At 42.0% G+C, this 11,640-nt stretch overlaps 1 protein-coding gene across 1 annotated transcript in view; it reads right to left on the bottom strand.

Annotated features, from left to right (window-relative positions):
- Positions 1 to 11,640, bottom strand: part of DYNC1LI2 (dynein cytoplasmic 1 light intermediate chain 2) — a 326,410-nt gene that overhangs the window by 151,435 nt on the left and 163,335 nt on the right. The gene's annotated exons all lie outside the window — the stretch shown is intronic.

An 11,640-nucleotide genomic window follows, 5' to 3' on the forward strand; every position in this document is an offset into this window, starting at 1 on the left:
GCCAAAAAATATGGGCGTCACTTTTGTCTCCACATTATTTAAGTCTCATTTTTTCATTGCTTCTGGTTGCTAGAAGCTTGTTCTTTGGCATTTTTTCCCATTCCTGAAACTGTCATTTAAGGAATTTGATCAATTTTGCTTTATATGTTTGTTTTTTTTTCTCTTACATATTGCAAGATGTCTCACGTTGCATCTGAGTCAGAAGATACTACAGGAAAATCGCTGTCTAGTGCTGGATCTACCAAAGCTAAGTGTATCTGCTGTAATCTTTTGGTAGCTATTCCTCAGGCTGTTGTTTGTATTAATTGTCATGACAAACTTGTTAATGCAGATAATATTTCCTTTAGTAAAGTACCATTGTCTGTTGCAGTTCCCTCAACATCTAAGGTGCAGAATGTTCCTGATAACATAAGAGATTTTGTTTCTGAATCCATCAAGAAGGCTATGTCTGTTATTTCTCCTTCTAGTAAACGTAAAAAATCTTTTAAAACTTCTCTCCCTACAGATGAATTTTTAAATGTACATCATCATTCTGATTCTGATGACTCTTCTGGTTCAGAGGATTCTGTCTCAGAGATTGATGCTGATAAATCTTCATATTTATTTAAAATGGAATTTATTCGTTCTTTACTTAAAGAAGTACTAATTGCTTTAGAAATAGAGGATTCTGGTCCTCTTGATACTAATTCTAAACGTTTAGATAAGGTATTTAAATCTCCTGTGGTTATTCCAGAAGTTTCTCCTGTTCCTAATGCTATTTCTGAAGTAATTTCCAAAGAATGGGAAAATTGGGTAATTCTTTTACTCCTTCTAAACGTTTTAAGCAATTATCCTGTGCCGTCTGACCGATTAGAATTTTGGGACAAGATCCCTAAAGTTGATGGGGCTATTGCTACCCTTGCTAAACGTACTACTATTCCTACGTCAGATGGTACTTCGTTTAAGGATCCTTTAGATAGGAAAATTGAATCCTTTCTAAGAAAAGCTTATCTGTGTTCAGGTAATCTTCTTAGACCTGCTATATCATTGGCTGATGTTGCTGCAGCTTCAACTTTTTGGTTGGAAACTTTAGCGCAACAAGTAACAGATCATGATTCTCATGATATTATTATTCTTCTTCAGCATGCTAATAATTTTATCTGTGATGCCATTTTTGATATTATCAGGGTTGATGTCAGGTTTATGTCTCTAGCTATTTTAGCTAGAAGGGCTTTATGGCTTAAAACTTGGAATGCTGATATGGCTTCTAAATCAACTCTACTTTCCATTTCTTTCCAGGGTAACAAATTATTTGGTTCTCAGTTGGATTCTATTATCTCAACTGTTACTGGTGGGAAAGGAACTTTTTTACCACAGGATAAAAAATCTAAGGGTAAAAACAGGGCTGATAATCGTTTTCGTTTCTTTCGTTTCAACAAAGAACAAAAGCCTAATCCTTCATCCTCAGGAGCAGTTTCAGTTTGGAAACCATCTCCAGTCTGGAATAAATCCAAGCCTGCTAGAAAGCCAAAGCCTGCTTCTAAGTCCACATGAAGGTGCGGCCCTCATTCCAGCTCAGCTGGTAGGGAGCAGGTTACGTTTTTTCAAAGAAATTTGGATCAATTCTGTTCACAATCTTTGGATTCAGAACATTGTTTCAGAAGGGTACAGAATTGGTTTCAAGTTGAGACCTCCTGCAAAGAGATTTTTTCTTTCCCGTGTCCCAGTAAATCCAGTGAAAGCTCAAGCATTTCTGAATTGTGTTTCAGATCTAGAGTTGGCTGGAGTAATTATGCCAGTTCCAGTTCCGGAACAGGGGATGGGGTTTTATTCAAATCTCTTCATTGTACCAAAGAAGGAGAATTCCTTCAGACCAGTTCTGGATCTAAAAATATTGAATCGTTATGTAAGGATACCAACATTCAAGATGGTAACTGTAAGGACTATATTGCCTTTTGTTCAGCAAGGGAATTATATGTCCACAATAGATTTACAGGATGCATATCTGCATATTCCGATTCATCCAGATCATTATCTGTTCCTGAGATTCTCTTTTCTGGACAAGCACTACCAGTTTGTGGCTCTGCCGTTTGGCCTAGCTACAGCTCCAAGAATTTTTACAAAGGTTCTCGGTGCCCTTCTGTCTGTAATCAGAGAACAGGGTATTGTGGTATTTCCTTATTTGGACGATATCTTGGTACTTGCTCAATCTTTACATTTAGCAGAATCTCATACGAATCGACTTGTGTTGTTTCTTCAAGATCATGGTTGGAGGATCAATTTACCAAAAAGTTCATTGATTCCTCAGACAAGGGTAACCTTTCTGGGTTTCCAGATAGATTCAGTGTCCATGACTCTGTCTTTAACAGACAAGAGACGTCTAAAACTGATTTCAGCTTGTCGAAACCTTCAGTCACAATCATTCCCTTCGGTAGCCTTATGCATGGAAATTCTAGGTCTTATGACTGCTGCATCGGACGCGATCCCCTTTGCTCATTTTCACATGCGACCTCTTCAGCTTTGTATGCTGAATCAATGGTGCAAGGATTACACAAAGATATCTCAATTAATATCTTTAAAACCGATTGTTCAACACTCTCTAACATGGTGGACAGATCACCATCGTTTAATTCAGGGAGCTTCTTTTGTGCTTCCGACCTGGACTGTAATTTCAACAGATGCAAGTCTCACAGGTTGGGGAGCTGTGTGGGAATCTCTGACGGCACAAGGAGTTTGGGAATCTCAGGAGGTGAGATTGCCGATCAATATTTTGGAACTCCGTGCAATTTTCAGAGCTCTTCAGTTTTGGCCTCTTCTGAAGAGAGAATCGTTCATTTGCTTTCAGACAGACAATGTCACAACTGTGGCATACATCAATCATCAAGGAGGGACTCACAGTCCTCTGGCTATGAAAGAGGAATCTCGAATTTTGGTTTGGGCGGAATCCAGCTCCTGTTTAATCTCTGCGGTTCATATCCCAGGTATAGACATTTGGGAAGCGGATTATCTCAGTCGCCAAACGTTGCATCAGGGCGAATGGTCTCTTCACCCAGAGGTATTTCTTCAGATTGTTCGAATGTGGGAACTTCCAGAAATAGATCTGATGGCGTCTCATCTAAAACAAGAAACTTCCCAGGTATCTGTCCAGATCCCGGGATCCTCAGGCGGAGGCAGTGGATGCATTATCACTTCCTTGGAAGTATCATCGTGCCTATATCTTTCCGCCTCTAGTTCTTCTTCCAAGAGTAATCTCTAAGATTCTGAGGGAATGCTCGTTTGTTCTGCTGGTAGCTCCGGCATGGCCTCACAGGTTTTGGTATGCGGATCTTGTCCGGATGGCCTCTTGCCAACCGTGGACTCTTCCGTTAAGACCAGACCTTCTGTCGCAAGGTCCTTTTTTCCATCAGGATCTAAAATCCTTAAATTTAAAGGTATGGAGATTGAACGCTTGATTCTTGGTCAAAGAGGTTTTTCTGACTCTGTGATTAATACTATGTTACAGGCTCGTAAATCTGTATCTAGAGAGATATATTATAGAGTCTGGAAGACATATTTCTTGGTGTCTTTCTCATAATTTTTCTTGGCATTCTTTTAGAATACCGAGAATTTTACAGTTTCTTCAGGATGGTTTAGATAAGGGTTTGTCCGCAAGTTCCTTGAAAGGACAAATCTCTGCTCTTTCTGTTCTTTTTCACAGAAAGATTGCTGTTCTTCCTGATATTCATTGTTTTGTACAAGCTTTGGTTCGTATAAAACCTGTCATTAAGTCAATTTCTCCTCCTTGGAGTTTGAATTTGGTTCTGGGAGCTCTTCAAGCTCCTCCGTTTGAACCTATGCATTCATTGGACATTAAATTACTTTCTTGGAAAGTTTTGTTCCTTTTGGCAATCTCTTCTGCCAGAAGAGTTTCTGAATTATCCGCTCTTTCTTGTGAGTCTCCTTTTCTGATTTTTCATCAGGATAAGGCGGTGTTGCGAACTTCTTTTGAATTTTTACCTAAAGTTGTGAATTCCAACAACATTAGTAGAGAAATTGTGGTTCCTTCATTATGTCCTAATCCTAAGAATTCTAAGGAGAAATCGTTGCATTCTTTGGATGTTGTTAGAGCTTTGAAATATTATGTTGAAGCTACTAAGTCTTTCCGAAAGACTTCTAGTCTATTTGTTATCTTTTCCGGTTCTAGAAAAGGCCAGAAAGCTTCTGCCATTTCTTTGGCATCTTGGTTGAAATCTTTAATTCATCTTGCCTATGTTGAGTCGGGTAAAACTCCGCCTCAGAGGATTACAGCTCATTCTACTAGGTCAGTTTCTACTTCCTGGGCATTTAGGAATGAAGCTTCGGTTGATCAGATTTGCAAAGCAGCAACTTGGTCCTCTTTGCATACTTTTACTAAATTCTACCATTTTGATGTATTTTCTTCTTCTGAAGCAGTTTTTGGTAGAAAAGTACTTCAGGCAGCGGTTTCAGTTTGAATCTTCTGCTTATGTTTTTCATTAAACTTTATTTTGGGTGTGGATTATTTTCAGCAGGAATTGGCTGTCTTTATTTTATCCCTCCCTCTCTAGTGACTCTTGTGTGGAAAGATCCACATCTTGTGTAATCATTATCCCATACGTCACTAGCTCATGGACTCTTGCTAATTACATGAAAGAAAACATAATTTATGTAAGAACTTACCTGATAAATTCATTTCTTTCATATTAGCAAGAGTCCATGAGGCCCGCCCTTTTTTTGTGGTGGTTTTGATTTTGTATAAAGCACAATTATTCCAATTCCTTATTTTTATATGCTTTCGCACTTTTTTATCACCCCACTTCTTGGCTATTCGTTAAACTGAATTGTGGGTGTGGTGAGGGGTGTATTTATAGGCATTTTGAGGTTTGGGAAACTTTGCCCCTCCTGGTAGGAATGTATATCCCATACGTCACTAGCTCATGGACTCTTGCTAATATGAAAGAAATGAATTTATCAGGTAAGTTCTTACATAAATTATGTTTTTCTATCACTAGGTATAAAAAAACAAGGACATTATTGAGTTTTTTTTTTACTTCAGCATATGTGGGGGGGTTATGATTGACTAAGTATATTTAATGCTGCCACCCTTCACCCTATAGCGCTGTGAGCAGTACTGGATTTAGCTGGACAATGAACAGTGACATTACGAGCATTTTAAAAATACTTTTTTTCCCCCCACTTTTTTTCTGCCCAGCTGCCTTTCAACTACTAGCGCGACTGTCAGTGCCGCGCTAGCAGATTTAACTGGGTGCATGGAGATGATAAGTTCTCTACTAATTGGTAAAGTCAGTTTTTGGAGCAATAATCGCATCCAGAAAAATTGTGGACTGCTCTATATTGTTATGGTAGGCAGCTTGATCGTGTACATTGTGCTGAAGTACTGCAGAAGACCCTGGAGTACATCAGCATAATGTACGTGAGCAAGCTGCCTACCATAACTATATAGTCACTTTAACCCATACTTCATTCATACACAGAGAAGAAACACTCACCGCTCTAGCAGGATGTCTTCCCGCGCAGACAACTTTAGGGGTGGGAAGTAGCAACTGACAAGGAAGAGACCAAGAGCCATGGAGATAAGGGGAGGTCTTTGAATGCATTTAACAGAACCTCCCTTTCCACCCTCCTTTCCCGTGTATGCGCATATGTGAAAGGCAATTTGACATTTTTTATTATTGCTTCTTATATCCCACTTAAAATGTCAGGTTGCCGTTCGGGCTGGTAACTTAAAAATTTTACTTGCCCGCAAGAAATTTAGGTCGCCATTGGCGACCGGACCGGTCTATTCATATTCCCTGCCCAGGGATCCTGAACATCTCTTGCCCACGCCTGGGCGAAGAGAGAAAGTCTGCCCCCAACTAGATCCGTTTCCGGATAGGGGGGCGTTCCTTCATGCTGTCTTGGGGGCAGCAGCAGGCTTTCTGGCCTGCTTGCCCTTTTTCCAGGACTGGTTAGGTTTCCAGGCCTGTCTGGAATGAGCAACAGTTCCCTCTTGTTTTGAAGCGGAGGAAGTTGATGCTGCTCCTGCCTTGAAATTTCGAAAGGCACAAAAATTAGACTGTTTGGCCTTTGATTTGGCCCTGTCCTGAGGAAGGGTATGACCCTTGCCTCCAGTAATGTCAGCAATAATTTCCTTCAAGCCAGGCCCCGAATAAGGTCTGCCCCATTAAAGGAATGTTGAGTAACTTAGACTTTGAAGTCACGTCAGCTGACCAGGATTTAAGCCATAGCGCCCTACGCGCCTGGATGGCGAATCCGGAATTCTTAGCTGTTAGTTTAGTCAAATGAACAATGGCATCAGAAACAAATGAGTTAGCTAGCTTAAGCGTTCTAAGCTTGTCAATAATTTCATTCAATGGAGCTGTCTGGATGGCCTCTTCCAGGGCCTCAAACCAGAATGCCGCCGCAGCAGTGACAGGCGCAACGCATGCAAGGGGCTGTAAAATAAAACCTTGTTGAATATACATTTTCTTAAGGTAACCCTCCAATTTTTTATCCATTGGATCTGAAAAAGCACAACTGTCCTCAACCGGGATAGTGGTACGCTTTGCTAAAGTAGAAACTGCTCCCTCCACCTTAGGGACCGTCTGCCATAAGTCCCGTGTAGTGGCGTCTATTGGAAACATTTTTCTAAATATAGGAGGTGGGGAAAAGGGCACACCGGGTCTATCCCACTCCTTGCTAATAATTTCTGTAAGCCTTTTAGGTATAGGAAAAACGTCAGTACACACCGGCACCACATAGTATCTATCCAGCCTACACAATTTCTCTGGAATTGCAACTGTGTTACAGTCATTCAGAGCAGCTAATACCTCCCCAAGCAATACACGGAGGTTCTCAAGCTCAAATTTAAAATTAGAAATCTCTGAATCAGGTTTCCCCGAGTCAGAGATGTCACCCACAGACTGAAGCTCTCCGTCCTCATGTTCTGCATACTGTGACGCAGTATCAGACATGGCTCTAACAGCATTTGCAAGCTCTGTATCTCTCCTAACCCCAGAGCTATCGCGCTTGCCTCTTAATTCAGGCAATCTAGATAATACCTCTGACAGGGTATTATTCATGATTGCAGCCATGTCCTGCAAGGTAATCGCTATGGGCGTCCCTGATGTAATTGGCGCCATATTAGCGTGCGTCCCTTGAGCGGGAGGCGAAGGGTCCGACACGTGGGGAGAGTTAGTCGGCATAACTTCCCCCTCGACAGACCCCTCTGGTGACAATTCTTTTATAGATAAAGACTGATCTTTACTGTTTAAGGTGAAATCAATACATTTAGTACACATTCTCCTATGGGGCTCCACCATGGCTTTCAAACATAATGAACAAGTAGGTTCCTCTGTGTCAGACATGTTTAAACAGACTAGCAATGAGACTAGCAAGCTTGGAAAACACTTTAAAACAAGTTTACAAGCAATATAAAAAACGTTACTGCGCCTTTAAGAAATACAAATTTTCCCAAATTTTGAAATAACAGTGAAAAAATGCAGTTACACTAACAAAATTTTTACAGTGTATGTAACAAGTTAGCAGAGCATTGCACCCACTTGCAAATGGATGATTAACCCCTTAATACCAAAAACGGAATAACAAATGACAAAAACGTTTTTAAAACAGTCACAACAACTGCCACAGCTCTACTGTGGCTTTTTACCTCCCTCAATACGACTTTTGAAGCCTTTTGAGCCCTTCAGAGAAGTCCTGGATCATGCAGGAAGAAGCTGGATGTCTGTGTCTGTAATTTTTGCTGTGCAAAAAAAACGCCAAAATAGGGCCCCTCCCACTCATATTACAACAGTGGGAAGCCTCAGGGAACTGTTTCTAGGCAAAATTCAAGCCAGCCATGTGGAAAAAACTAGGCCCCAATAAGTTTTATCACCAAACATATGTAAAAAACGATTAAACATGCCAGCAAACGTTTTAAAATACACTTTTATAAGAGTATGTATCTCTATTAATAAGCCTGATACCAGTCGCTATCACTGCATTTAAGGCTTTACTTACATTACGTCGGTATCAGCAGCATTTTCTAGCAAATTCCATCCCTAGAAAAATATTTTAACTGCACATACCTTATTACAGGAAAACCTGCACGCTATTCCCCCTCTGAAGTTACCTCACTCCTCAGAATATGTGAGAACAGCAAAGGATCTTAGTTACTTCTGCTAAGATCATAGAAAACGCAGGCAGATTCTTCTTCTAAATACTGCCTGAGATAAACAGTACACTCCGGTACCATTTAAAAATAACAACATTTTGATTGAAGAAATAAACACCACAGTCCTCTTACGACCTCCATCTTAGTTGAGAGTTGCAAGAGAATGACTGGATATGGCAGTGAGGGGAGGAGCTATATAGCAGCTCTGCTGTGGGTGATCCTCTTGCAACTTCCTGTTGGGAAGGAGAATATCCCACAAGTAATGGATGATCCGTGGACTGGATACACTTAACAAGAGAAACAAAGACGTTAAGGAGATTAGCTTCATCCCCAAACGTCGTTACCAATTTGCCATCCAGCACCTAAGGCCTTGGATTCCTCGGTCCACTAGGACTAGGATCCTCTAACATCGCCAAAACATGTCTTAAAAGAACACAAAGACGTGCCAGCCTATAACGGAAGGCACAATCATCCCTCGCCGGATCAACGAAAGAACCTGGCCCTGAGGTAGGGGCCCCTGAAGCCTCAGAGGCCAACGCTTCCCTGGAAGGCCGAACTGAATCAGGCGATCCCACGCACAACGGGCCCTGGTTAACAGAACACGGACAGTATCTTAGAAATATTTCACTTGGGAGATATAAATGAGTCAGAGCCATAGAAATGGCCATGCAGAACCGTGACATAATCTCTGGAGAAAACAAGCCACCCTCCAGAGAAGGAGTAAAGGCCATAGGGACACCTGCTTACACAGCCGAGAAAGGGTCTCAGACCCTCACGGGACATGGAAACCTCGGAGGCGGATGGCTCAACGCATTCTAAGCTCCCTGATTCTGGAGAAGAGAGTACTCTAGAACGGCAATTGGAACATAACTGATAGGCATTGATTACCTGGGCCATTTCATATTCATCACAAGGCAAATTCTCTGTATCGGAGACATCAGTGACTAAGATATCAGAATCCTCTACAATCTTGGGATTACAAAAAAAAATTAATACTAGCTGGGGCACTCACCACCTCCTGTGAACCAGGCAACCCACAAGCTAGAATCTCTCTGTCGCCACACAGTCAGTACATGGAAGTGAGAAAAAACAGAATTTATGTTTACCTGATAAATTACTTTCTCCAACGGTGTGTCCGGTCCACGGCGTCATCCTTACTTGTGGGATATTCTCTTCCCCAACAGGAAATGGCAAAGAGCCCAGCAAAGCTGGTCACATGATCCCTCCTAGGCTCCGCCTACCCCAGTCATTCGACCGACGTTAAGGAGGAATATTTGCATAGGAGAAACCATATGATACCGTGGTGACTGTAGTTAAAGAAAATAAATCATCAGACCTGATTAAAAAACCAGGGCGGGCCGTGGACCGGACACACCGTTGGAGAAAGTAATTTATCAGGTAAACATAAATTCTGTTTTCTCCAACATAGGTGTGTCCGGTCCACGGCGTCATCCTTACTTGTGGGAACCAATACCAAAGCTTTAGGACACGGATGAAGGGAGGGAGCAAATCAGGTCACCTAAATGGAAGGCACCACGGCTTGCAAAACCTTTCTCCCAAAAATAGCCTCAGAAGAAGCAAAAGTATCAAACTTGTAAAATTTGGTAAAAGTGTGCAGTGAAGACCAAGTCGCTGCCCTACATATCTGATCAACAGAAGCCTCGTTCTTGAAGGCCCATGTGGAAGCCACAGCCCTAGTGGAAGGAGCTGTGATCCTTTCAGGAGGCTGCCGTCCGGCAGTCTCGTAAGCCATCTGATGATGCTTTTAATCCAAAAAGAGAGAGAGGTAGAAGTTGCTTTTTGACCTCTCCTTTTACCAGAATAAACAACAAACAAGGAAGATGTTTGTCTAAAATCCTTTGTAGCATCTAAATAGAATTTTAGAGCGCGAACAACATCCAAATTGTGCAACAAACGTTCCTTCTTCGAAACTGGTTTCGGACACAGAGAAGGCACGACTATCTCCTGGTTAATGTTTTTGTTAGAAACAACTTTTGGAAGAAAACCAGGTTAGTACGTAAAACCACCTTATCTGCATGGAACACCAGATAAGGAGGAGAACACTGCAGAGCAGATAATTCTGAAACTCTTCTAGCAGAAGAAATTGCAACCAAAAACAAAACTTTCCAAGATAATAACTTAATATCAACGGAATGTAAGGGTTCAAACGGAACCCCCTGAAGAACTGAAAGAACTACAGTTAAACACTAAAAAACTCTAAGCCATCTCCGTGGAGATGTTGCCTGTACAACGGCAAAGAGAATGACTGGGGTAGGCGGAGCCTAGGAGGGATCATGTGACCAGCTTTGCTGGGCTCTTTGCCATTTCCTGTTGGGGAAGAGAATATCCCACAAGTAAGGATGACGCCGTGGACCGGACACACCTATGTTGGAGAAAGTAACCGCAGCTGTCATAAGGTGCACCATGCCAGTCACAAAAAGGGCACGCAATCTCAAGAGATTGCGTCATTAAGAGAAGGCCGTTATGCTCTATAAAAACCATGAGCCTAGGTATTGCTACACATTAGCAGGTAGAACCATATAACAAACATGATTAAAGTCCCCCGTTCCATAACCCCCCTTAGGAGATATTAACCCATGATTCCTTATTAAGATAAAAGGAGTCCCACTGGGACCCTACCTTGTTAACTTAACATTACATTCACATATTGAAATAAAATGAAACGATCTTACCATAATCTACGCTGTGGAACAGGAACACGGCCCTTCAAGTGTGACAGATAGTAGCCTCGCTTCTGACATGGACTTGAGTGAATAAAGGCAGGCAGCGAAACTCGTCAACGATGATTGCCAAGGAGCTGTTAATAGGAGTCTGGATGTTTTCGCAGGAAAACTCTCCCTGCATCTCCGGACTCTAACTTTCATCCATGCTCTCACTGAGAGGCTGACAGGATTACTTAAAACTCCAGTCCTATTTAGAAGAGTACTACCCTCCATAAGAGACTCTCTCGAACTTCTGACACTTCTCTGACAACCTCCTTGACAAAAGGCAAAGAATGACTGGGGGATGAGGGAAGTGGGGGAGGCATTTAAGCCTTTGGCTGGGGTGTCTTAGCCTCCTCCTGGTGGCCAGATTCTGTATTCCCAAAAGTAATGAATGCAGCTGTGGACTTTTCCCATTTAAGAAGAAAATTATATATATATATATATAATTGTGAGATGTGAAGGGGGGCAGGATCGTGGGCGGGGATGCCCGGGGGCGCGCACGGATGTGCGCGCGTGCACGGGAGGGTGGGGGCGGGAACCGCTACACTACAGAAAAAGGTGTAAAAAAAAAAAAAAAAGGTTAAAAAGGAGAATAAAAAAAAAAAAAAAAAGATCAGTGAGGTGGTGGGGGTTTGTCTGGGGGGGGGGGAAGCTACACTACAGAAAAAAAAAAACTAAGACAAAAAAGCCTTTTTTTGTGCAAACTGGGTACTTGCAGACAGCTGCCAGTACCCAAGATGGCCCCCAATAAGGCAGATGGGGAAG

The sequence above is a fragment of the Bombina bombina genome, chromosome 1 (assembly GCF_027579735.1).
Source record: "Bombina bombina isolate aBomBom1 chromosome 1, aBomBom1.pri, whole genome shotgun sequence".
Taxonomy (NCBI): Eukaryota; Metazoa; Chordata; class Amphibia; order Anura; family Bombinatoridae; genus Bombina; species Bombina bombina.